Consider the following 23,335-nt stretch of genomic DNA (forward strand, 5'->3'; position numbering starts at 1 on the left):
AAAAACACACACAGACTGAAAGTAAAGGGATAAAAGAAGATATTCATGAAAATAAAAACAAAAAATAAACCAGCTAAGGTAGCAATAATTATAAAAGACAAAATAGACTTTGAAATATATGCTACAACAAGAGACAAAGAAGGTCCCATTAATACCACTTCTGTGTATTATTTATCTGAAGAAACCCAAAACAACATCAATGTGACATGTGCATTCATATGTTAATTTCAGTATTATTTAAATAGCCAAGATATGAAGGCAAGCTGGGTGTCCATCAATGGATGAATGGATAAAGAAGAGATGTTACAATGGAATATTTGCATAATATACCCCATTGTATATTATATGTACATAAAAAAGACATAAATCTTGCCATCTGCAACAACATAGTTGGATATTGTGCTGAGTAGGGTGAATCAGACAGAAAAAGAAAAATTTCATGTGATTTCATTTATAAGAGGAATCTAAAAAACAAAATAAACAAACAAATCTGAAACAGATCACAGATACAAAGAACATTTTGAGACTTGCCAGATGGGAGCGGGTATTTAGGGGATGGGTGAAAAGGGGGAAGGGATTAAGAAGTACAAATTGGTAGTTACAAAATAGTCATGGGGATGTGAAGTATAGCATAAGGAATACAGTCAACAATATTTTAATAACTACACACAGTGTCAAGTGGGTACTAGATTTATCACAGTGGTTACCTTGTAAGTTATGTAAATGTCTAATTGCTATGTCGTACACCTGAAATGTCATACTATATGTCAACTGTAATGAAAAAAACAACTTTTTAATTATTTTAAAATATTCAACCAATGAATTTTGTGATATACATAACTAACACAATAATGTGGGGTATATTTGTTGTAAGGTAGAGGTAGGTGCTTTGATATACTATAATCAGCTTTATTCTTAAAATTGATTTTAATACTTTTCATCAGAGAAGTAATGATAATTCCTGGAGAACTCCAGTAGAACACACTTGCATTATAATCTATATTAATAGGTTGATAATTATAGTAATTAACCTCTAAATATAGCGACCTGCATATGTAATATTGTCTAGAGTATATCTTTTTGTTATAATTAGCTTCCTGGAGCTTCTGCTACACTGAGTTAGAGCAACACCCATCTATGCCTAATCAGATAACATTAAATATCTATATTTATGTCATTTTCCTCTTGGTTTGTTAATTATAACTCCAAAATATCCATACATTCTTAGTGCAATTTTCTTTGGAATTAACAAACTTGCAGCTTTCATAAAAATTGATTCAAAGTTAAAATATTTCTCATCAATATCTTAAATTTTACATACTTTAAAAAAAATCTATCATTTTTAGGATTCTAGTGATAATTTTTCTGCATAATGAATTTGGTAAAATGGTTAGTTAATATTCCATGAGTTCTTTTTTAGTACAAACTTCATCATAATACTTTAAAACTTTTGTCACTACATTTAGTTCTTTGTTGAAATGCTCTAAATATATATTAATGGGTATTAAAGTTTAAATTCTTAACTTTAACTTCTCCCTCATTAATACGATGTAGTTCAGCCTCCAAAGTTTTTGAGCAGATCAGAGGCTCCTGTAATTCACTATATGTACAGTCTAAAAGTTAAAAACAAAAACCAAAAAACATCCCTATGTACAAAAGTGAACTCTTGGAACAAGGCAGTTAACCTGCTGTGATTTCTAAGTATGGGACACTTTTTTTTTTAAAATGCCATAGCATTTATAAAGTTGAGGACTCAAAAGTTATAACCTGACTGTGATCTACCTCATCTTATAGTCTTGATCTAATTCTAAAAATAAAAACATCAAGCAATGCTATTTTTGTACTATAACTTATTTCCTTATTTCATTAACACGAAATCTGCTATATAAAATTTATTTTTTCTCATGCAGTGATGAAACTTGGCAATAAAGTATCCTTTAAGATTTTCAATATCCTCTTTGGCTTTCATACTATTATGTATTACTAAAAACTGGTATTTGTTTTTCTTAGCTGTTTCACAGAATATTACTTAAGGTAACAATAGCTTCTACTAGATTATTCTGTTTCGTTGCAATTACTTAAGGCAACCTGCTGTCATCTGTCACAATTCAGAGATTCTGACAATATGTGAGGCTGCAAATGTTTACATTAGGATATCTATCTCTTGTACAAATGTTTGAAAGTGTACTGGGTGAAGAGATAAATAGCCGCCTTCCTTATCTAACATTTATTAATATCCAAGTACTTCAAAGACCAGTATTGGGCTGGGCCATTAATTACAGCTGGCTTGGCTTTGCCAGTTACAGCTCTCCCACATATGACTGTTCAGTGATAAATGGTAACATTCCTCCAGGGCAGTTTCCACAGGGAATGATACTCTTATCAAGTTCCTGGTTCCTGTTGCCATCGGCTTGTAAAAGTCTAAGAAACAGAAGAAATCAGACTTCACAAACATCATCTCCACATGCTCATGCAACATTTTTCTTCTGTGTTGTCCCTTTTGAAATTTCCTCTTCTTCTACCTTATCCAGCACAGTCAACTCAGGTGCACAGTGAATCCCTGTTAGGCAGCACAAGAATTCCTGCCGATAAACTATACTATGATGGAAAATGAAAATAGCCAAAGCATACATCATTCAGATGAATGGATAGGAGTTTAAAGTACTGTTTCCTTTTTGACCCATGATGTCCCTTAAGATAGGTCCTAACCTTTGGGCCATCATTCTTCTCATTAGACGAAATTGCTTATTCAGAAAAGTAATTGAGCTGCCTATTACTTTCCCCTGTCTGGGCCTCAAGTCCAAAGACATTGAGTGGATTTGAAGTTAAAACTAATGTTGCAAAGCATTCCCTTGTCAGGTTAGCTTGTGAATCTCACTGCCTGGTCCCACAGAAAGTCTCTAACTGGCATTATCCCCATAGAGTCCTTTAGAGGCTCACATGAAACATAGGCCCCTCCAAGCTTACTACCCTCTGGATTCCACTTCTCCTGTTTACTCTTCCAAATTTCTTTAAAACTCTTTTGATCTAGCTTTTGCAGCTCTTGTCCTTCTGTTGTTAACCAACTCACTCTACATTTTCTCCATGAGTTCATATACCAAAATGCTAAATATTCATTCCACTTGAAAAGATAAATTCACCCAGGCCTCATCAACCCCACCTTGCCTAGTACTCTCAAATCGATTCACAGACTGGGGAGATATTTTAAATACTAATCAGCTTAACAAATATTGCCATGGTCCAATATCCTGAATGCCAGACTCCTTTTTCTTCAAAGCACTTCTTCTACCAATGCAAAGTCACAAATATTTTTTGAAATCTCATTGATGCTTCAAAATTAACAAAGCCCAGTCACTGCTTTCAAGAGATACTGGTATTTGGAGACAGACCAGTATACAAGCAATTTCAAAGTATAATGGATTTGAGAGAAAGTTTTTATGGGATTACAGCTGAAGAACATTTAGCCCACCACCAAGATGCTTCAAATGCTACACATAACTTTATTCCCAAATATCACAAGAAAAAAATCCATTTGGAAGAATAGGATTTTTTCCCCTAAAGTGTGGAGCATTAATGGAAGAACCATCCATGAAATGAAAGACAATTCTTATATGGCATTCAGAGGTAGAATGGCATCATAATATAGCAATGGATAAATGTCTTCCATGTTCTCTTCTGCTTTGAGTAAGAGAAAGTAGGTTAAAGTATGGTCACAAGTAGTTCTGCAGAACTTATGCTATCATACCAAGAGACATCTTCAAGGAAATTATGATTTTTTCCCCCTTAGTTGACACATGTATGGGAGAGAGAGAATGTGTGTAATTTCTTCATGTTCCAAAAAGGATTAGTGGCCTGTGGTCCACAGGGAGTATGCCACACTACTCTTCTGAGGTGGTAAAGTTTGCCACTTGGGACATCTTGGTTCTATATTCCCTTCTCTCATAAAAATGAAGGAATATGGAGGTATGAAGCAGTATTTTAAGCACAACAGTTGGTATGGAGGACTGGGAAGCATAGAAAAGAAACTTCCCATCACTAAGGTTACATTGGTATCTTCCTTCTGAGATAGCCTCCCAACCTTCCACCCTTAGTTAAATGCATTTTGTTTGGTTCAGGGGGTAAATAAAGGAGAAATTTTTCATACATAGGGACGTACTCCATGGACGATACTATCTACACTTTGCACTGGAGTCCACTTAAAAAAGTTATATCACTGAGAACAGGGTATTTGCATGTACTGTTAATGTCTAAGGAAGGACAAGATCAATTTAAAAAGATATTCCATAGAGAATACATTACATTCCTGAGAACACCAAAGCTTTTATTGTCCAGATAATTTTTCCCTACCTGAAAAAGCTGACTTTATGTGAAATCTTTGGGATCCCACCAATTCCCAGTTTAGCTGCTTCTTTCAACATGAAATGTGACAACATAAACTATTTCATAGTAGCAGAATTCATTAATCATATCTCAAATTAAAGTATCCTTATAGCCATAATAACGAAATTCCATGTACAATGTTGTCCCTTCCTTTATAATGTATACCTTCTTAGAAGTCTATGTTTTACTTTATGGCACCACATTAGTCTAGATGGTCATAATTTCCCTGAAGTTAAAAATGTATTTAGAACACACCATATTTTCAACAAAGCAGTACATTAAATTTATTCCCAAATACATATATTTCATGACTATACCAAGACAAAGATGATTGTTTTATACTTATTTTTATTTCACCATAAAAATGTAAATTATTGATGCTTAAGCATCATTGTATTTGAAGGACTGTTTTCTATTAATTATAACTTGTCTTCACATTCCAAAAGGGCATACCTTGATGAATTATAGCCAAATACAGCATCGAAATCTTGGCACCACTTTTATCCTTATAATACTCTCATCATCTAAAACACCTTTAAATTCAAGATGGTGGATTAGATAAACACTGTGCTTGCCTCATCCGATGGACACATTAAAATTACAACTAAATATAGAACAGTCAACCTGGAGAACCATCTGAAGTATGGCTGAAAGAAATTTTGTAACTAAGGATATAAAGAAGAAGGCATGTTGACACTGGCAGGAGGAGCAGAGATGCAGAAAAAGCCAGCCCCAAACCTCCTTGTGGTGACTGAAAATCGAGAGGAAGATATCTTGGCCACAGAGGTTCCCCCTTGAGGAGTGAGAGACCCCAGACCCACAGCAGTCTCACAGCCTGGAATACTGGCACCAGGAAGAGAAGCCCCCATGACATCTGGCTGTGAAAAACAGTGGGGATTCCGACCATCCTGGTGAGATAGAAGGCTGCGGAAAACTCAAAAATCCTCATTAAAGGACCTTACATGGACTCTAGGAAAGTTCTATTTGAACAAATAATGACTGAAAATTTTCCTAACCTGGCAAAGAAAATAGACATACAAGCCCAGGAAGCACAGAGTCCCAAACAAGATGATCCAAACAGGCCTACACCAGACACATTATAATTAAAATGCCAAACATTAAAGACAAAGAGAGAATCCTGAAAGCAGCAAGGAAAAGGTAACTGGTTACTTATAAGGGAGCTCCCAAAGACTGTCTGCTGATTCCTCAACAAAAATTTTATGGGCCAGAAGGGATTGGCACAATATATTCAGTGATGAAAAGCAAGGACCTACAACCAAGAGTATTCTAGCCAGCAAGGCTATCATTTAAAATTGAAGGACAGATAAAGAGCTTCCCAGACAAGAAAAAGCTAAAGGAGTTCATCACCACCAAACCAGTATTACAAGGAATCTTAGAGGGACTTAAAATAATAATAATAATAATAATAATAATAATAATAACAATAATAATAATAAAATGGCAATAACTTCGTATCTACTAACAATTACTTTCAATATAAATAAATTCAATGCTACAATAAAAAACATAGGGTAATTGAATGGTTAAGAAAACAAAACCCTTACATATGCTGCCTACAAGAGACTCACTCACTTCAGATTGAAAAACACACGCAGACTGAAAGTAAAGGGATGGAAAAAAATTTTCACTAGCCAAAATGTGGAGGCAGCCTGGGTGTCTGTCAACGGATGAATGGACAAAGAGGAGGTGGTACATATATACAGTGGAATATTGCTTGGCCATGGAAGGGAATGGGCTCTTGCCATCTGCGGCAGCATGGATGGACCTGGAGGGTACTGTGCTGAGTGGAGTGTCAGACAGAGAAAGACAGATGCAATATAATTTCACTTACACATGGAATCTAAAGAACAAAATAAACAAACAAAACAGAAGCAAACTCATAGATACAGAGAATATTTTGATGGTTGCCAGATGGGAGGGGGTTGAGGGTGCAGGTGAAATGGGGTAGGGATTAAGAAGTAAAAATTGTTTGTTGCAAGGTAGTCATGGGGATGTAGAGAATAGCATAGGAATATAGTTAATAATATTATAATACTATGTATGGTATCAGATGGGTACTAGATTGTTCAGGGTGATAGATGGGAGGGCAGTTGGGAGACAGAGTGAAAAAGGTGAAAGCATTAAGAAGTACAAATTGGTAGTTACAAAATAGTCATGGGGATGTAAAATATAGCATAAGGAATATAGTCAATAATGTTGTAATAACTATATATGGTGTCAGATGAGTACTAGATTTATCAGGGTAAAAGATTGGAAGGGGGTTGGGAGGCAGGGTGAAAAAGTTGAAGGCATTAAGAAGCACAAATTGGTAGTTAAAACTAGTTGTAAGGATGCAAAGTAAAGCACAGGGAATGTAGTCAAAGATATGGCAATAACTATGTATAATATCAGGTGGGTACTACACTCGTCAGGGGGATTACTTTTTAAATTATACAAATGTCTAACCACTGTGCTATACACCTGAAATTAATATAAAATAACATTGAATGTGGAAAAAAAAATAACAAAATGCCTTTAAATTTTCCATGTGCTAATATGGTGAATATTTATACCCAGATATAAGTCTGTTGTTTTGGCTTGTGTTGTTTGAGTCTGTGGTGGATTTGAGATGACTGCAAATTTTTTACCATATCTTTTACGGACACAAGGAGTCCATTTTTCCCTCCTTTTGTATTTAGGTTGTCGCTGTGTCTTGCTTTAACCAATAAAATGTGACACAAGAGACATTCCATAACTTCTGAGATTGATCCTGAAGAAATTGGCAATTTCTCTCCTCACTGCTTGGAATGTTCCTTTTTGGAAGTCAGCTGCTTGATAAGAAGTCCTAAGACTCATGCTGTGAAGAAGCCCAAGCTATCTGTGTGGAGAGAGCAAAAGGTCATGTTAAGGAGCACCAAGGTATATGAGTGAAGACTTCTTGGACTTTCAGCCTTGCTTAGCTACTAGCCGAATGCAGCTGAGTTTATGACACTACATAGGAGTAGAACAGAAAAGCTGCCACCAAGCCCTGCCTAAATTCCTGACCAACAGAACCACGAGAAAGCAGTTGTTTTAAGACATGAAGTGACAAAATAATGAATAGGTTATGAAGTAACAGACAATTCAAACAGAATCTGCCTAAGATACTTGCTGGTTAACACACTATCAGACTTTCCCTTGTGACTTCTTAAAAGCAATGAAAGCTGCTCGTTTTAAGTAGTTTTGCACCAAAACGTCTGTCTGAAAGTCATTTTTCAAAGTCCAGGATGAAAGGAACAGATGTGCCTTGCAAGGTCTTAGTATAATGCAGTGTCATGTTAGAAACTGGCTTTTAAATTTCCTGATTTACAAGTCAAAACAAAGGTGAAGTGTTTTTGTTAAGTGATGTACATTTTCAAGAATAAGAGAAAATTTTGTATTCATTTCTTTATTCCCTCTTGTCTCTATTTGAAAAGAAATAAAAGAAGGAAAGGGAGAGAGGGAGGGAATCCAAGGAGAGAGGGAGGGAGAGAGGGAGGGAGGGACGGAGGGAGGGAGGGAGGGAGGGAAGGAGGGAGGGAGGGAGGTTATTGTAATTAAGAGTGGCTGGGGCTACCCTTAGTAAACACTTACCTCCACAGATATCAAGATATCAAGATGATAGGCAAAATGATCCCTATACTAATTTAGAAGGCTTTTTTAAACCATTAAGCCTGGGTGTTTCTCTGTGTGTGTGTGTGTGTGTGTGTGTGTGTGTAAATTTCTATTAATAGGATAATAAAGTTAGATTTTGCCGAGGCACACTTGTAATTCATCCATTGGGTATGTCACGAGACTCAGACTGTGAGTAGGGAAACAGAGGGTTTGGGGTGCCAGGGAACACACTAACATTTCAGCGGCAAGGGGAATCCTGACTTCCTGATAACTGCTCTATCTCACTGTAATTATGTTATCTGACCTAAGATTTCCAGGTTAATTTGGAAAAGCAATAGTTCCAACCCAAGACACATTGGATTAAAATATATATGACAGTTGATTCCTCACAGTAAAATCAAATGGTGCCACTATCGAGCCTTTGTGTATGATGAACATGTAAGTAGTAACTTAAAACTCATTTTAAGTCATATTCATTCAGTATTTATAACAAAATCAGGAATTCTTCTGGTGTCATTACATATAACTTTTCTGTCTGGGTCATTTAAAGAGATCAAGAAAAAGAGACTATAAAAACCCTACTTGATTTTTATCAATGTACCCCTCTAAACTGTGCCCCCATTCTCCTAATATCCTAAGCAGGACATCAACTATGAATGCCTGATCCAAATTTAAGAACCACCTCCCATTCAGTAGCTTGACTTTCCAGAACAATTAGAAAGCAAATGTTTTTTCTTAGTGTTTAAAGATTAACAGCTACAAAATATGTCCTACCATAATTCAGCAAGTGTATTATAAAATATATTCTTTTTAATTTTAAATAGCTATGTAATCTTAAAAGAAGTTTAAAAAAATTCCTGTAGTCAATAATAGTTTAACTGAAAATTCCTCCTGTAAAAATGTCTGTAGTCTTGGAAGAGCTGGTCATCCTTAATGGATCAATAAAACATTTAATCACAGCTGTTGTTCTTCCTGGTATGTTTGTCAATAATTTACAATACTCTTGGTGGAATAGAGAGGAATATTTTGATGAAATGTATTTTCTGAGTTTGAAATGGTTCTCAGCTTCTGCATTATATAAGGTGGTTAAGGACATAAAAATTTTCATGAATTTATAATTCACTGATGTAATTTTTCTTTAAAAAAAGGTTTCTGCAAAGGCCAAGATCTTCCATCTCCCTCAATTATTATTTCTTTCCTTCTTCACTAGGAGAATGAGCTGAGACTGACAGCAACATATAGCCTTTTTAGGGTAAATAAGATACATGAATGAAGTATAATATACTCCTTAAAGAGATGCCTCCCTTTTCCCGTTAGGTTAATTCCATTGGATATGCGAAAATATAAGCACACATTTATTCATCATCATGTATTGAAAGTCTCTATATTTCTTAATAAAATTACAATATTTTCACAATGCTGGGTCCTGTCCATTAGCAGATTTTAGGCTTCCCAGTCACACTCATTCATCCAGTGATATAAAATCGTCCTTACTTTTACAGAAAACACAGATTAGTTTTTAAAATCTGTATTTAAATTTCTAAATATTATTTTGTTTCCTTAACATTAATAACTCATAGGGTATAAACTGTCTTTAATAATAGAACAATGGAAGTCCCTTCCCTTATATTATCGACTAGGAAATGTTCAATTATATCCAAATTTTTAGAATATGCAAATACTGGCACTCATTCCTGAGTTAATGCTTGGGATGGGAAGGAAGAGACCTTTGACCTCTGTTCAGTGTGTTCAAGAATCTCATTAACATACACAGACTAATGTTATATAGCTAAAGATATACATATACAACTATACAAAGCAGTCATGTGACTGCCAACAGATTGAATACTTTTATTCCAGTTTTGCAAATAAAGAGCTGATGTTCAGAATGGCTAAGAGATTCCCAAGAAAGCACATCGAGTAAATAGAGGAAACATCTTTTGAGTTACATACAATCATACATATCATAATCATAAATTGATTCCCCTTATTAAATTATGGTTAAATGATTTATTAAATATTTACATATTTAATTATTTAAATGACATTAAATAATTTGCTGTGTATGGCTGATCAATAAATCATATTTGAGTCTCTTCTATGGATAGTAATAGTTATAGACTAGTATTTAATGTAATAATTCTCATTAAAACTCTATGCAAGTTAGTATTGTCACCTTTATTTTAAAGAGGAAGAAACTGATGAACAGAGAGTTGAAGTAATTGGACGAGGGCCTTGTGACGTCTAATGGCAGAACAAGGCTTTGAATCCTGACTATCTGCCTCTAGAGCCATGCTCTTATGTGCTCCACCAGACAATTTCTCAGGTGTTTAGTGAGTCCTATTGTGTGTCAGGCAATATGCTAAGAGTATGGTTTCTATCTCTCATATGAACAGAAATGCGCATGAACATGAATGCACCAAGACTGGTTGTAAGTTTAGAGGCCAATAGAGATCTAATTCATTATGAATAAACAAGGAAATTTTGTTAAAGAAGCCAACTGTTAGAGGATCTATTTTGATAATGTCCAGATTTTATGAAAAGAATAAACAACACAAAAATACTATATATGTATTTCAAAATAAATGTGTATGCTCATATTTATATAAAAATGGAGGGGGAGAAATAACTGGATTAGCTTATATATATGCAAATATTTGTCTGAAACAAATAAAAGAAAAAAATGAAAATAATAGTAGTAGTAATCTATTAGGAGAATGAGGAATTGGGTAGCTGGGAAACAACTATAGGCTGGAGACATCCCACTGTATATATTTGTATGGTATTTGATATTTGAAACATGTGAATGTGTTATTCAGAAATTAATGAAGAAGACTGTATGACATGTTTAAAATCAGGAAGTACAAAAACAGACTCAATTAACATTGATCATCGAACTAAAATGACAGAGAACTCTGAAAAATAAGGCTGATCTGACACAAGTTACTGAATAATCAGGGTCAAACCATTCACTTTTCATTCATTAAAATAATGAAGCCAGTTTGTTGCTCAAGGTTATCATGAAAGACAAGGAAAACAAATTTAAACTTTTCTAAATGGTGAAGTTTACACACACACACACACACACACACACACACACACCACATCCTGTAGTTCTCATCACTTTTCACTAACAAAAAAAGGAGACATAGGATACTTAATGTTTAAAGACTAAAATTAGCTATGCATAATTTAGAAGTTGACTTCACAGCTCACACAAATTGAATTATACACTTGAACATGGAAGAGTTTTTCTTCTGTTTCAACATACTCTGGGTAAACACGAAATTATGCATGGTAAACATTTTCAAAGTAAGCCATATTTGCCATTGAATGTATAGAAGACAGAAACATGTTCTTAACACATTGCTGGAAACAAAACATGTACTCGCTAAATACCTGAAAAATTGTCTAGTAGAACATGGACTGTAGAGACAGCCAGGATTCAAATCCTGGCTCTGCCTCACAGAAGTCATGTGGCCCTCATCAAATTGTTTCACCTCTCTGTCCATCAGTTTCCTCATCTTTAACATAAAAATGGCAGTACTAACATGCCCAGAGCTCTAAAGAGGACTATTACTATTACTACCAGTATGACTACTACTACTATTATCTGTGGAAGAAAATCAAATATGATTTATTAATCAACCTCACACAGCAAATCATAGACTCTTTTAATAAAGGAAAACAACTGAGGTTATGAAATATGTAATTATATGTGACCAAAGGTAGCTTCTCCAACTACTAGCTACCTTGAGAATCTCTTACACTCTCCAAACTTCAGCTTATCATCTGCAAAACTGGAATAAAAATAACACCTATTATATACAGTTACAGTGAGGATTACATGAGATATAGGCACTTGCATGGCATATATGAATACTACACACTCAAAAGTTTAGCTACTATCAATGATAATAAAAACACCAATAATTTCATCACTGAAATTATTTTCCTTTTATAATTCTAAAGTTATACTGTATAATCTTGCTACAGGCCTATCTTTTGGTTGCCTGGGCAAAGCTGTAAATTATAATTTGAGAATCCTTGCTGCTGAGAAATAAAGCCTTACTTAGAGTGTGATCCACAGACTTTGTGTTATAAATACAGAATCATGGACCCCACCCCACATTCACTGAGACAGAATCTGCTTTAGAACAGTAGCTGCAAGGGATCTGTTTGCTTGTTAAAGTTTGAAAAGCAAAGGTCTATAACTAACTGTCTGATATAGTGGCTACTAGTCACATATGTCTATTTGTTCAAATTAATTAAAATTAAATGAAATTGAAAATCAGTTCAGTGACACTAACCACAATTCAAGTGTTCAACAGCCACATGTGCTGGTAGCTACCATATTGGAAAGTACATATATAAACATTTTTATTATTCCAGAATGTACTGTTGGATGATGCTGATCTACACCATCTTTCTTAATATTTGGTAAGAGAGTCTTCTATAAGTAGTAAAAGGTGTTTCAGTAATACAATAAGATTGTTAAACCCAAAATTATTCACCAAACTCCTTTCTACACAGCACAAAAATATTCATCTATACTTATCTTTTATTTTTAACCCAGATTAGAAAACTGACAGCCAGTTAAGTGAAGTGATTTGCAATATGTAGAGGCCATGATTCTTAAACTTTCCAGCCTCATTTATAAGTTTATTTCTTCCTGCCCCCACCCCCTCACATTCACAAGGCTCTCATTTTCTCTGGACCCCAAACATCAGTTCTTAAGACAAGGCATACTAAGCAATCATGGAGAGACAAATAAATGCAAGTTAGATGGAAACTGTTAACACCCCCTGATCTGCCTTAAGTCAAAGGAACAAAGAAAGTCATGGTGGGATTAGGATATATGCAGACACATGTTCCATGATGGATGAGATGAGCTATTTCTTGACTGGCAGTCATGAAAGTGAGTGACAAGGGAAGGAAAACTTATGAGATGCCTTAAATGAGACTGTGTGGGTGGCTATGCCATCTGTCTTCTCATAATGGCAGCTCTGAGAGCAGCCATCTCCAGGGACAAGTACCACAAAACTTGATCTGAACCTTATTTTGCTAAATCCTAAGAATGGCTTTTCGCCTCCTTGTGTGCAATTATTCTATGTCATTTTCTCCACAAAGAGCTATTTGAAATTACCATATTGTTCTCTTCTATCATTCAAAAACACCTGGACCAATTTGTTGGGAAGGTCCCAAGCGGTGTGTGTTGACCGGCTGCATTCCAAGACCTCCCTGCTGGTGAATCAGATCTGACACTTGAAGCTCCACAGGAAGCTTTGATACAATTGCTTAAGAAGTTGGCTGTGACAGCAAGTGTAGGCCCAGACTGTACCATTTTTGTGAGAATGGAAATGTTAAGAAAAATTTTGAGAACTTGGATATAAAACTTCAGTCTGACTGCATGTCCATCTTTGCAATGTCAGCCTGGGGCATTGTCTAATCAGCCCACACAAGAATCATACATTTTTAGGAGACTGTACCTTTTTTGAGCTTAGCATTTATTATTGAAATAGGTCCAGAGTCTATAAAGTTAGATGTTAACTGTAGAAGATACACTGCAAAAACTTTCTGTCTGCTATAAAAGATAACCAAAAAGTTTACAGATTAAATGCTGGATATTAAACAGTTTTGTATCTAATTTTGAAAAAATGTATGCCGTTCTTTTCCTGACAATGTAAACCTCTCTTCCTCAAATGCTCTTTGAGCACACTCTACCATCTTGATGTTTCCTTTACTAATCAGTTAAATCCTTGATATACGTTCACTAGTATATATTCCTACGAGAGCCTGAATTTTTTACTTATAAATGTATACTTTCATAGAGATCTGTGCTGTCTTGCAGACCCTCATATATGATCTGCATCAGGTCTTCCTCTTCGCTGCTACTTCATCAGAGAAACTGTAGAAAATTTAAGCTTCACTCCAACCATTACACATGTAACCACCTTCTCCTTGATGTTTCCAGATAGGATCTACCTAACAGATCTAATCTTACTACACATACTGCCTGGAAAAAAAGTAAAAAGGAAATATAAAAAGAAAAAGAAAAAAGAAAAAAAAGCTTTTAAACCAGCTGGAACCTTCCCATTTTAATTCTCATCCACTTTTGTTTTCTTTTTGTGACATCAATACAGACAAACAAACAAACAAACAAACAAAATATTTCTATGACACCAATGATTGAGTGAGGCTCCTTCTACCAATTCTCAACCTAGGAGCAAAGAGCTCTGGTTTCTAATTTACCAAATTGATCAGTCCTATGACCTTGAGCAAGTCAGCATTTATCACTCTCAGATGATGCTTTTAAAGGGGCAAAACTGAAAGAAGATTAGATTCAACTGTTTAAATCTCTCAGTCAGAAAAAAGGACACACAGCCCACATTACTAGCAATCACCATGTATGGATTTTATGCTGGCCATTTTACCATTGTTTCCTGTGCTCAGGTCATTTAATATGTGCCTACCTACAGCATACCCATATGAATCTCCTTAAAATTGGCTTTCAATGTATGTCAGCAGATGGTATGTACAGCAGTTACATGTTATGGTAACTGCGGAATTTTTTATCCCCTGTATAACCTCTTGGTACTTTGTGACCTCTCTGAAGCACCCTTTCCTTGTTACAAAGTGACTCACTTTGGAGTTTATATATCAATTATAGGCTTGTTATGTTGCATAACTCCAAGGCAGAAATTTTCCATCATAAAGCTTTTGTCCTGGGTTTTCCCTTAACTAAGATTGCCTTGTGTGACCAATAAGCAATGTGAGCTGACATTTCAGAGCCCAAGCAGCTAATCTATGATTATATTTACTTATTTTCAAATATTCGCACCATCTGTGATTCTATATTCATTTTTTTTTTTTTTTTTTTTTTGATTCGCCGTTACAGCTCCAGGACTGTAGCTCTGAGTAGGAATGAAGCAGCACTCCAAATGTAGAATGTATTATGCGCATGAGATGGAATTTAACCATGGGACAGGGAAACAAAAAGAAAAAAAATAAATTCAGGAAAGCAAATGTATATTAGTTCTCCACCTTCAAAATGCAAACTGTGTTGATTTTCCTGTACTTATAGGTAATATAAAAATGGATGCCATATATGTTCATGACCAACCCCTAATCCATGTTTGCTTTGGAACCAGGATATTTCCATATAACCTCCATATCAACAAAAACAAAAGCTCAAAATTAAAGGTACTCCGAAGTTTGGTCAAAATAACAGACTAAGGAGTTTTAAAGCTGGTATTTGCAGTATCCAGCAGTTTGACTTTCCACCACTTTGCCTCCATCTAGTATAGCAACCCAATTCATATTAATAACCAAGGAAAAGGAGAGGGGGAGGGGGAGGAAAAAAGGGAGGGAGAGAGGGGGAGGGACAGAAGGAGGAAGAGAAAGGAAGGAAGGAAGGAAGGAAGGAAGGAAGGAAGGAAGGAAGGAAGGAAGGAAATCACCATTTTAAGCACCCCCTGGATAATAAAACTGTCTCATTACTGATACTCACAACAATTCTGCAAAGTAAGCATTATCTATTTCCAAATGAAGTATTAGATTCAGATACTGGGTAACTTGCTCAAACTAATAAGTAGAGTTTAAACTGAGGTTAAATGAATAGAAAGTCCTAGTTGTTTCCACTACAAAGATTCCTGTATGACTCAAAAATATTTTTATTTATTTATTTCACATGTAAAAGTTTCACAGATCTTGTGTTGGATCTTGGTACTCTGACAAAATCACCACAGAGTCTAGAACCAGTCTTAGTTTCCAAGAAATCCAGTGAATGAAAAGCCTCTTGTTTCTCTCAACTCCCCAAGAAAGCTCTAAAATTCACCTGCATGCTTTCCAGAGTTCCTAAATGCACCCCTCCTAGTGTAAGAAGGGGTTCATCCATCAATAGTCCATCCACTACTGAACTGCAATTTCAAATGCCGACCGTAGAGATCAATGGGTGATCATTCACGCTGAACAGAAGAGAGGAGGCTTAAGGATGCAGTGTCTGCATGGATGGTGAGAGGTGCTGTCATGGCAAGTTGGAGAAGAGGCATATGCAGTTCTGTGAAGTCAAAGGCTAGGTGCCAAAAGTCTAAGGACTACTGTCCTAGAGCTAATACAACACAATAGAGATGCCAAGAAATGTTAAGTGAGTAGTTCTGCCTACAGATTCAAAGCTCTTAAGAACTCTTTAAAAGTTACTCTGATGCCAAGTGTTAAGGAAGGCAGATGTGTCACTGAGACATTCTCTGTCAGTAGCTGAATCTGGCAGCACAACACACGGAGAATGGCCATAAGTGAAAAGACAAAGGAATTAGATTCAGTGATTGGAACAATTTCTCAAAATGCTATCACCATCTAGGACTTTATGGCCATCTGAAGGAAGAATGTGGGAAGGCAAGGAAGGTGACTGAGGATGTCACAGTAGTGTAGATGCTAGGGAATCAACAAGGATAGAGACTGGATCTCAGAAACATAGGTAGAAGGAATTAAATTTGGATTTGGAGATGGCAAAAATGTAAAGAGACACAGACAGACCAAAAGTACCATCCTGTAACACAAAAGGCATTGGAGCTGTAAGCAGACATTTTTAAGGAGTGGCAAATGTGGAAGAATCACCCATAATGCCATAATGTGGCAGCAATGTTGTATAAACCTCATTTTAGAGCAATTGTAAGTAACCTCCATAGATATGAATGAGGGTGGATCTCGTTCATTTCAACTGGAGGTTCAATTCACACCCATCTATCACTGCTATTGTGATTGGCAAGAAGTGGAATATGAGTATTTTCTAGGATCCGAGAAAAGGAATGGCTCCGATGAAGATGTTGGATATATCTTCAAAATATACTCTATTTCTTAGAACACTTATATTTTACAGTAGTCTAAAAAGAAAACAAAAACAAGTGAAATGTACATCTCCTCCCTTAAAATTCCTAAAAGTTAATGGAGTAGATAGAAAAGGTATTTATAAATTCATAGATCCTACGAAATGTAAATTGTATGATAATCTAGCCAAACAAATTACCTATTTCCACATTTGAGAGATTCTTCATGAATTTCAGACTTTTCCTCTTGAAAAGATACGTTTTTGACCTCTATTCAAAAGGCGTCTTGATTCCTAATCTTTGTGTCTGTGTCTAAGAGAGAAGAATCATAAATCCAAGTTTGTGAAACATTGATTTAAAAGGTTGTTTCATAAAGGAAAGATTTCCATGTTTTGTTTCAAAACGTGAATTGAAAAAAAATGGCCATGTCTTGTATTTATTAACTAATATTAAAACCTTTCCAGGAGGTGACATGCAATTAATGAAAGTGTCAGTATCAAAGTTTTCACTGACTAGATTCCCCTTGCGAAAAGTAAACCCATGTATCAGTTACAAGAAAGATCTACTTCTACCCTATAAAGCATTATTAATGCAACTTCAAGTGGTCTCTCTGGTCCATTACTTGAAAATAAATTGCAGGAGAGTCTGCCATTCAAGTTCTCAATTATATAATTCAGATTTGTCATATTTATGTGTTCAGAGAAGAGACTTTCGGATGGAACAAGAAATTGAGTCTTCATTTAGCTCTCAAAATGGAGGTGGGAATAAAGATAATAAAAATGGCTTTTTCCTTCACTTTTCTTCATTTGCTATCTTGTAACCTGATACATAGGTTTTCGTATTGACCTGAGAAAATCAATAAGTATGATAAATTACAATACTATTAAAGTCAGATAATATACAGCTTAGTGAGAGAAGATACAGTTTGGCTTGGCTTTGCTTTCCCAGACATAGGTCAGTTTTGATTATACACTTAACTAACTTTTCTTAAATTTCAACTCAATATAGCATCAGCTCCCATATGCAAAGAATTTCTAAGTCAATCATTTCTGGAAACCAAACTTCTGGAAAAAGAATATTAAACCACGAACATTTCAAAGAAGATCTTGTCATTTGGAAAAACAGGTTATCATTTAAAAACAGTAGAAGTCAGTCAGGTCATTGTAAATTTATTTTCACTTAATGTCTTATAATAATCTGACTCTAAAATACCCAGTATATTTATATCATAAGTGTGTGAACACACACACACACACACACGTTATGTATAAGTTTGGCAATGTGTATACACACACATTCAGCACTTCCATTAATGTAAATGCAAAAGTACATTAGCAACAAAAATGAAATCCATTCTCAGGTGATTTAGAAGTATAGTAACAATAAGAATAAAAATACTAAGTTATACCATGGGCCATTCACATAGACGACCTCTAACTCCCAACAGTCTCAACCTGCTTTTCCTTTAAAGATGAAGGAATGGTTTTAGAGGGGTTAAGTAGCTTTCCCTAGATTTCACAGTAAATGGTAGAAGGATTCAATCTGAATTCTGTATGACTCTGTCCTCAACCCTACCTCATAGTGCCTCTCCCCAAAATATAATTAAATCTGAAAGTCATTTGACAATCCCAAAAATATTGTAGAATATTCTGGTTAACGGAATAAGCATATTATCTGAAAGTTGGCTTAAAAATTATTACTGTTTTAACAATTTTCAAATGGACTATAGCATGACTAACTTGAAAAGCAAATGTTGTTTTATTTATGTAGAAAATATTACTAAGAGGACTGTTAACATCAATTAATAAACAGAACAGTTCAAAATAAAATATTTATTTTATCAGTTTTGGATAAAAGCGAGTTTTCTGTATTTAGCCTGGCAGTGGGTATGTCTGAACTCCTGAGAATTCAGGACAGCTTAACAAAAATGAAACTACAATAAATTCATCCTCCCCACTGAACCTACACCACAGCTTTCTCTACCATCCTGAAAATGAAAAGCATTCCTTAAATTAATACTTAATAAATGATAAGAATGTCTACCGAGGGAGGGGAAGGTAGGTGTACGGTTTAAAAGCCTTTGGAGAACAGGTGCTCTCTAAATAGAGAAAAGTAAGAGGTTGGTTATTGCCCAAAAGCTTGTGGATTATGTCAGTACACCCTTCCAAACAGTAGTGTGCTGGGAATGACTCAAAGCAGCTGTATGACTCAAAGCAGGCAGCATATACTACAGCAGAAACATTTCTAACTTTGCGTGAGAAAATGTGTTTATGAAGAAGTTTACATTCCCCCCATCATTTATTTGCCATTTTTTGGACCTTTTACAGGTCTTCAGATGGGAAAATTTCCAAACTTTCTTAGTTGATGTATGTTCTACCATGTTTCACCGAAAATAAGACCTAGCCGGACAATCAGCTCTAATGCATCTTTTGGAGCAAAAGTAATATAAGACCGGTCTTATTTTACTATAAGACTGGGTGTATTATAATATAGTATAATGTAATGTAATATAATACAATACAATACCGGGTCTTACTTTACTATAATATAAAACTGAGTCTTATATAATATAAGACAGGGTCTTATATTAATTTTTGCTCCGAAAGACACATTATAGCTGATTGTCCGGCTAGATCTTATTTTCAGAGAAACACGGTAGTATATACCCTCATTATGTTTCACTAATACATGAACTTGATTAGAATACACATAAAGTCACTCAGCAAGTATGAAAATATATGGAGGTAATTTTAATACAAATACCTAATTTTATTGCACTTTGCTTTATTGTGCTTCACAGTTACTGTGTTTTTTACAAATTGAAGGTTTGTCACAACCCTGCATGGAGCGAATTTATTGGCACCATTTTTCAACAGCATTTGTTCATGTTGCATCTCTGTGTCACATTTTGGTACTTAGCACAGTCTTACAAACGTTTTCATTATTATTATATTTGTTATGGTGATCTGTGGTCATTGATCTTTTATGCTACCACTTTAACTGTATGGGGGCACCATAAACTGCACCCATATAAGTTGGCAAACTTGATAAATGTGTTGAGTTCTGACTGCTCCACCGACTGGTTGTTCCCCATCTCTCTCCCTCCCCTCAGGCCTCCCTGTTCCCTGAGTCACAACACTGTTGAGATTAGGCCAATAATAATCCCACAATGGCCTCTAAGTGTGCCAGTGAAGTGAACCATCACATGTCTCTCACTTTAAATCAAAAACAAGGAATGATTAAGCCTAGTGAGTAAGGCATGTCGAAAGCTGACATAGGCCAAAAGCTAGGCCTCTTGCACACAACACCCAAGCTGTAAATGCAAAGGAAAAGTTCTTAAAAGAACTAAAAGTGCTACTCCAGTGAACACATGAATGATAAGAAAGAAAAACAGCCTTCTTGTTGATAGGAAGAAAGTTTCAGTGGTCTGGATAGATCAAATCAGCCACAACACCCCCTTAACTCAAAGCCTAACCCACAGCAAGGCCCTAACTCTCACCAATTCTATGAAGGCTGAGTGAGGTGAGGAAGCTGCAGAAGAAAAGTTTGAAGCTAGCAGGGGTTGGTTCATGAGGTTTAAGGAAACAAACCATCTTCATAATACAAAAATACATGATGAAATAGCAAGTGTTGATATAAAAGCTGCAGTCAGTTGTCCAGAAGATCTAGCTAAGATAAGGTGGTTTACACTAACCAAAGGTGACTACACTAACCCACGGTTTTCAATGTAGACAATACAGACTTATATTGGAAGACAATACCATCTAGGACTTTCATAGCTAGAGTGGAGAACTCAGTGTCTAACGTCAATGCTTCAAAAGACTGGGTGACACTCTTATTAGGGGCTAATGCAGCTGGTAACTTTAAATTGAAGCCAATGCTCATTGACTATTCCGAAAATCCTAGGGCCCTTAAGAATCAATCTACTCTGCCTGCACTCTATAAATGGAATAACACCTGGAAGGCAGCACATCTGTTCATGCCATGATTCACTGAATACTGTTAAAACATACTGCTCAGAAAAAAAAAAAAAAAGATTCCTTTCAAAATATTGCTGTTCTTTGACAAGACACCTGGTCATCCAAGAGATCTGATGGAGATATACAAGGAGATTAATGTTGTTTTCATGCCTGCTAACACCACATCCATTCTGCAGCCCACCAGTCAAGGAGTCATTTGTGTTTTCAAGTCTTTTAACACATACATTTTGTAAGGCAATAGCTACCATGGTCAACCCTCTGATGGATATGGGCAAAGTAAACTGAAAATTTTCTGGAAAGGGTTCTCCATTTCGACGTCATTAAGAACATTCATGAATCATAGGAAGAGGTCAAAGTATCAACATTAACAGCAGTTTGGAAGAAGTTGATTCTAACCCTCATGGATGACTTGGAGAGGTTCAAGACTTCAGTAGAGAAAGTAACTGCAGATGTGGTGAAAAGAGCAAGATAATTAGAATTAGAAGTTAAGCCTGAATTGCTGCAAGCTCACGATAACATTTCAATGGATGAGGAGTTGCTTTTTATGGATGAGCAAAGAAAGTGACTTCTTGAGATGAAATCTACTCCTGGTGAAGGTGCTGCAAAGACTGCTGAAATGACAACAAAAGAGTTAAAATATTATAAAAATGTATGTGATAAAGCAGTGGCAGGGTTTGAGAAAATTGACTCCACTTTTGAAGAAGTTCTACTGTGGTTAAAATGCTATCAGACAGCATCACATGCAACAGAGAAATCATTCACGAAAGGAAGAGTTGAGCTATGCATCAAACTTCATTGCTCTCTTATTTTAAGAAACTACCGCAGCCAGCACCGCCCTGATCAGTCAGCAGCCATCACCATCAACATCGAGACAAGACCATCCATGAGCAAAAAGATCAGGATTCAATGAAGGTTCGGGTGATGGTTAGCACTTTTTAGCAATGAAGGATTTTTTAATTAAGATACGTACATTTTTAGACATAATTCTATTGCACACTTAACAGACTGCAGTATAATGTCAACATGACTTTTACATGAACTGGGAAACCAAACTATTTGTGTGGGTGTCTTTACTGCAATAGTCACTTTATTGCAGTGGTCTGGAACCAAACCCGCAATATCTCCATGGTATGTATGCCTGTCGTTGAAACATCAAGAACTGATATGTGCATTTAAATATTGCATAGGAATACCTGTAGAAAAAGCCGTGTGAAAAATTATTTCAAATAATGCTGAGCCCAGTACTGAATCAGTCATCCCCACCTCCAATGAGAGTAGGCACCACCACCCTGGGGTCCCAAGAGCTCCTATGCTATGAGCATTCTTTGGCCACAGGGACTGAAATCTCACCTCCTAAAATAATTCTATAAATTACACCTCTCTGTTCTGCAAACGTCCTCTTTCTCCAAGCTAATTAGCTTATGAAATGCATTACACTGAAAACAATATGCAACATATTCATCAGCTAATTCACTTGCTAGTGAGAATTAGCTAATGTTTACTTTCAGCCTGGCCCCTTACAGCATAGGGCAGTAAAGAGGCAGTTTTGATTGAATGGAGGTAGGGATGTAACAGACTATTTTGAAGTCTGCATGTCTGCCAAATCAGATCTGATGTCCAAACCAAATAATACATATTATACTATTAATATAATATTTATATGCATATATGCAAACTCATGTTTTCACACAAATATGTATACTGAACAATACAATATTCTGCAAAATGTTAAAATAATATACCAGTTGTAGATAGCTCAATGATCCTCTAAGCTTTTCCCCCCAGGCTCCTATTCCTAGACTATGCATTTAATGAGAGCACTTGGCATGAGACAGGCATTATTCAAAAACTTTTACATATTATTTCATTTAATTCTTACAAGCATGTAAAAGACCTATAGTCACCTCTGTTCACAGATTAAATATAGAAAATGAGTTATCCTGCCCAATAAAACACAGGCATGACTGATGGAGCTGGGATATGAACCTGAATCTGTGCTTTCCAGTGCTTAACCCATAGACAATAGTAAACGATAATTTGTGGTCGATGATATAAAAACTCATAGTCCTAGTTGCAACATTCTAGTGCTGTGTATGCTACATGGTACACTGCAAATAAATTTAAAATATGCCTATGAGGACTAAAGCTTAAAATATTGTGTAATCATAAATGGTTCAAGGAATCACAATTTTGAAATAGCTTTATTTTTACTCAGACTGGGAGAAATTTGAATTCAGTGTTCTATTTCCAATGTAATGCACTGCATAAGATAATGTGGCATTAATATTTAATAATACAATTTTCTTCAACCTGTTTTTATATAGTTTAATCTTTCTTAAATGTGCAATTTGCTCAGTCCCTGAAATAAACAGATAGGGATTAGAGGCTTATAAGCAAGGGATATTTTGTGATACGTTGTAAATTCAGTAAACTGTCACATATATATGAAGATAAACATGATATATACGCAATAAAGAAATTAAAGGATAGTAGAGAATATATAATATCTCCCAAATC

The 23,335-nt window shown here is 35.6% G+C and overlaps 1 protein-coding gene across 3 annotated transcripts in view; it reads right to left on the reverse strand.

The window, feature by feature from the left end:
* Window positions 1-23,335, reverse strand: part of DPP10 (dipeptidyl peptidase like 10) — a 1,313,078-nt gene that overhangs the window by 593,588 nt on the left and 696,155 nt on the right. The gene's annotated exons all lie outside the window — the stretch shown is intronic.

Source organism: Rhinolophus sinicus, chromosome 17 (assembly GCF_057876585.1).
Source record: "Rhinolophus sinicus isolate RSI-liver-muscle chromosome 17, RSI-T2T, whole genome shotgun sequence".
Lineage (NCBI taxonomy): Eukaryota > Metazoa > Chordata > Mammalia > Chiroptera > Rhinolophidae > Rhinolophus > Rhinolophus sinicus.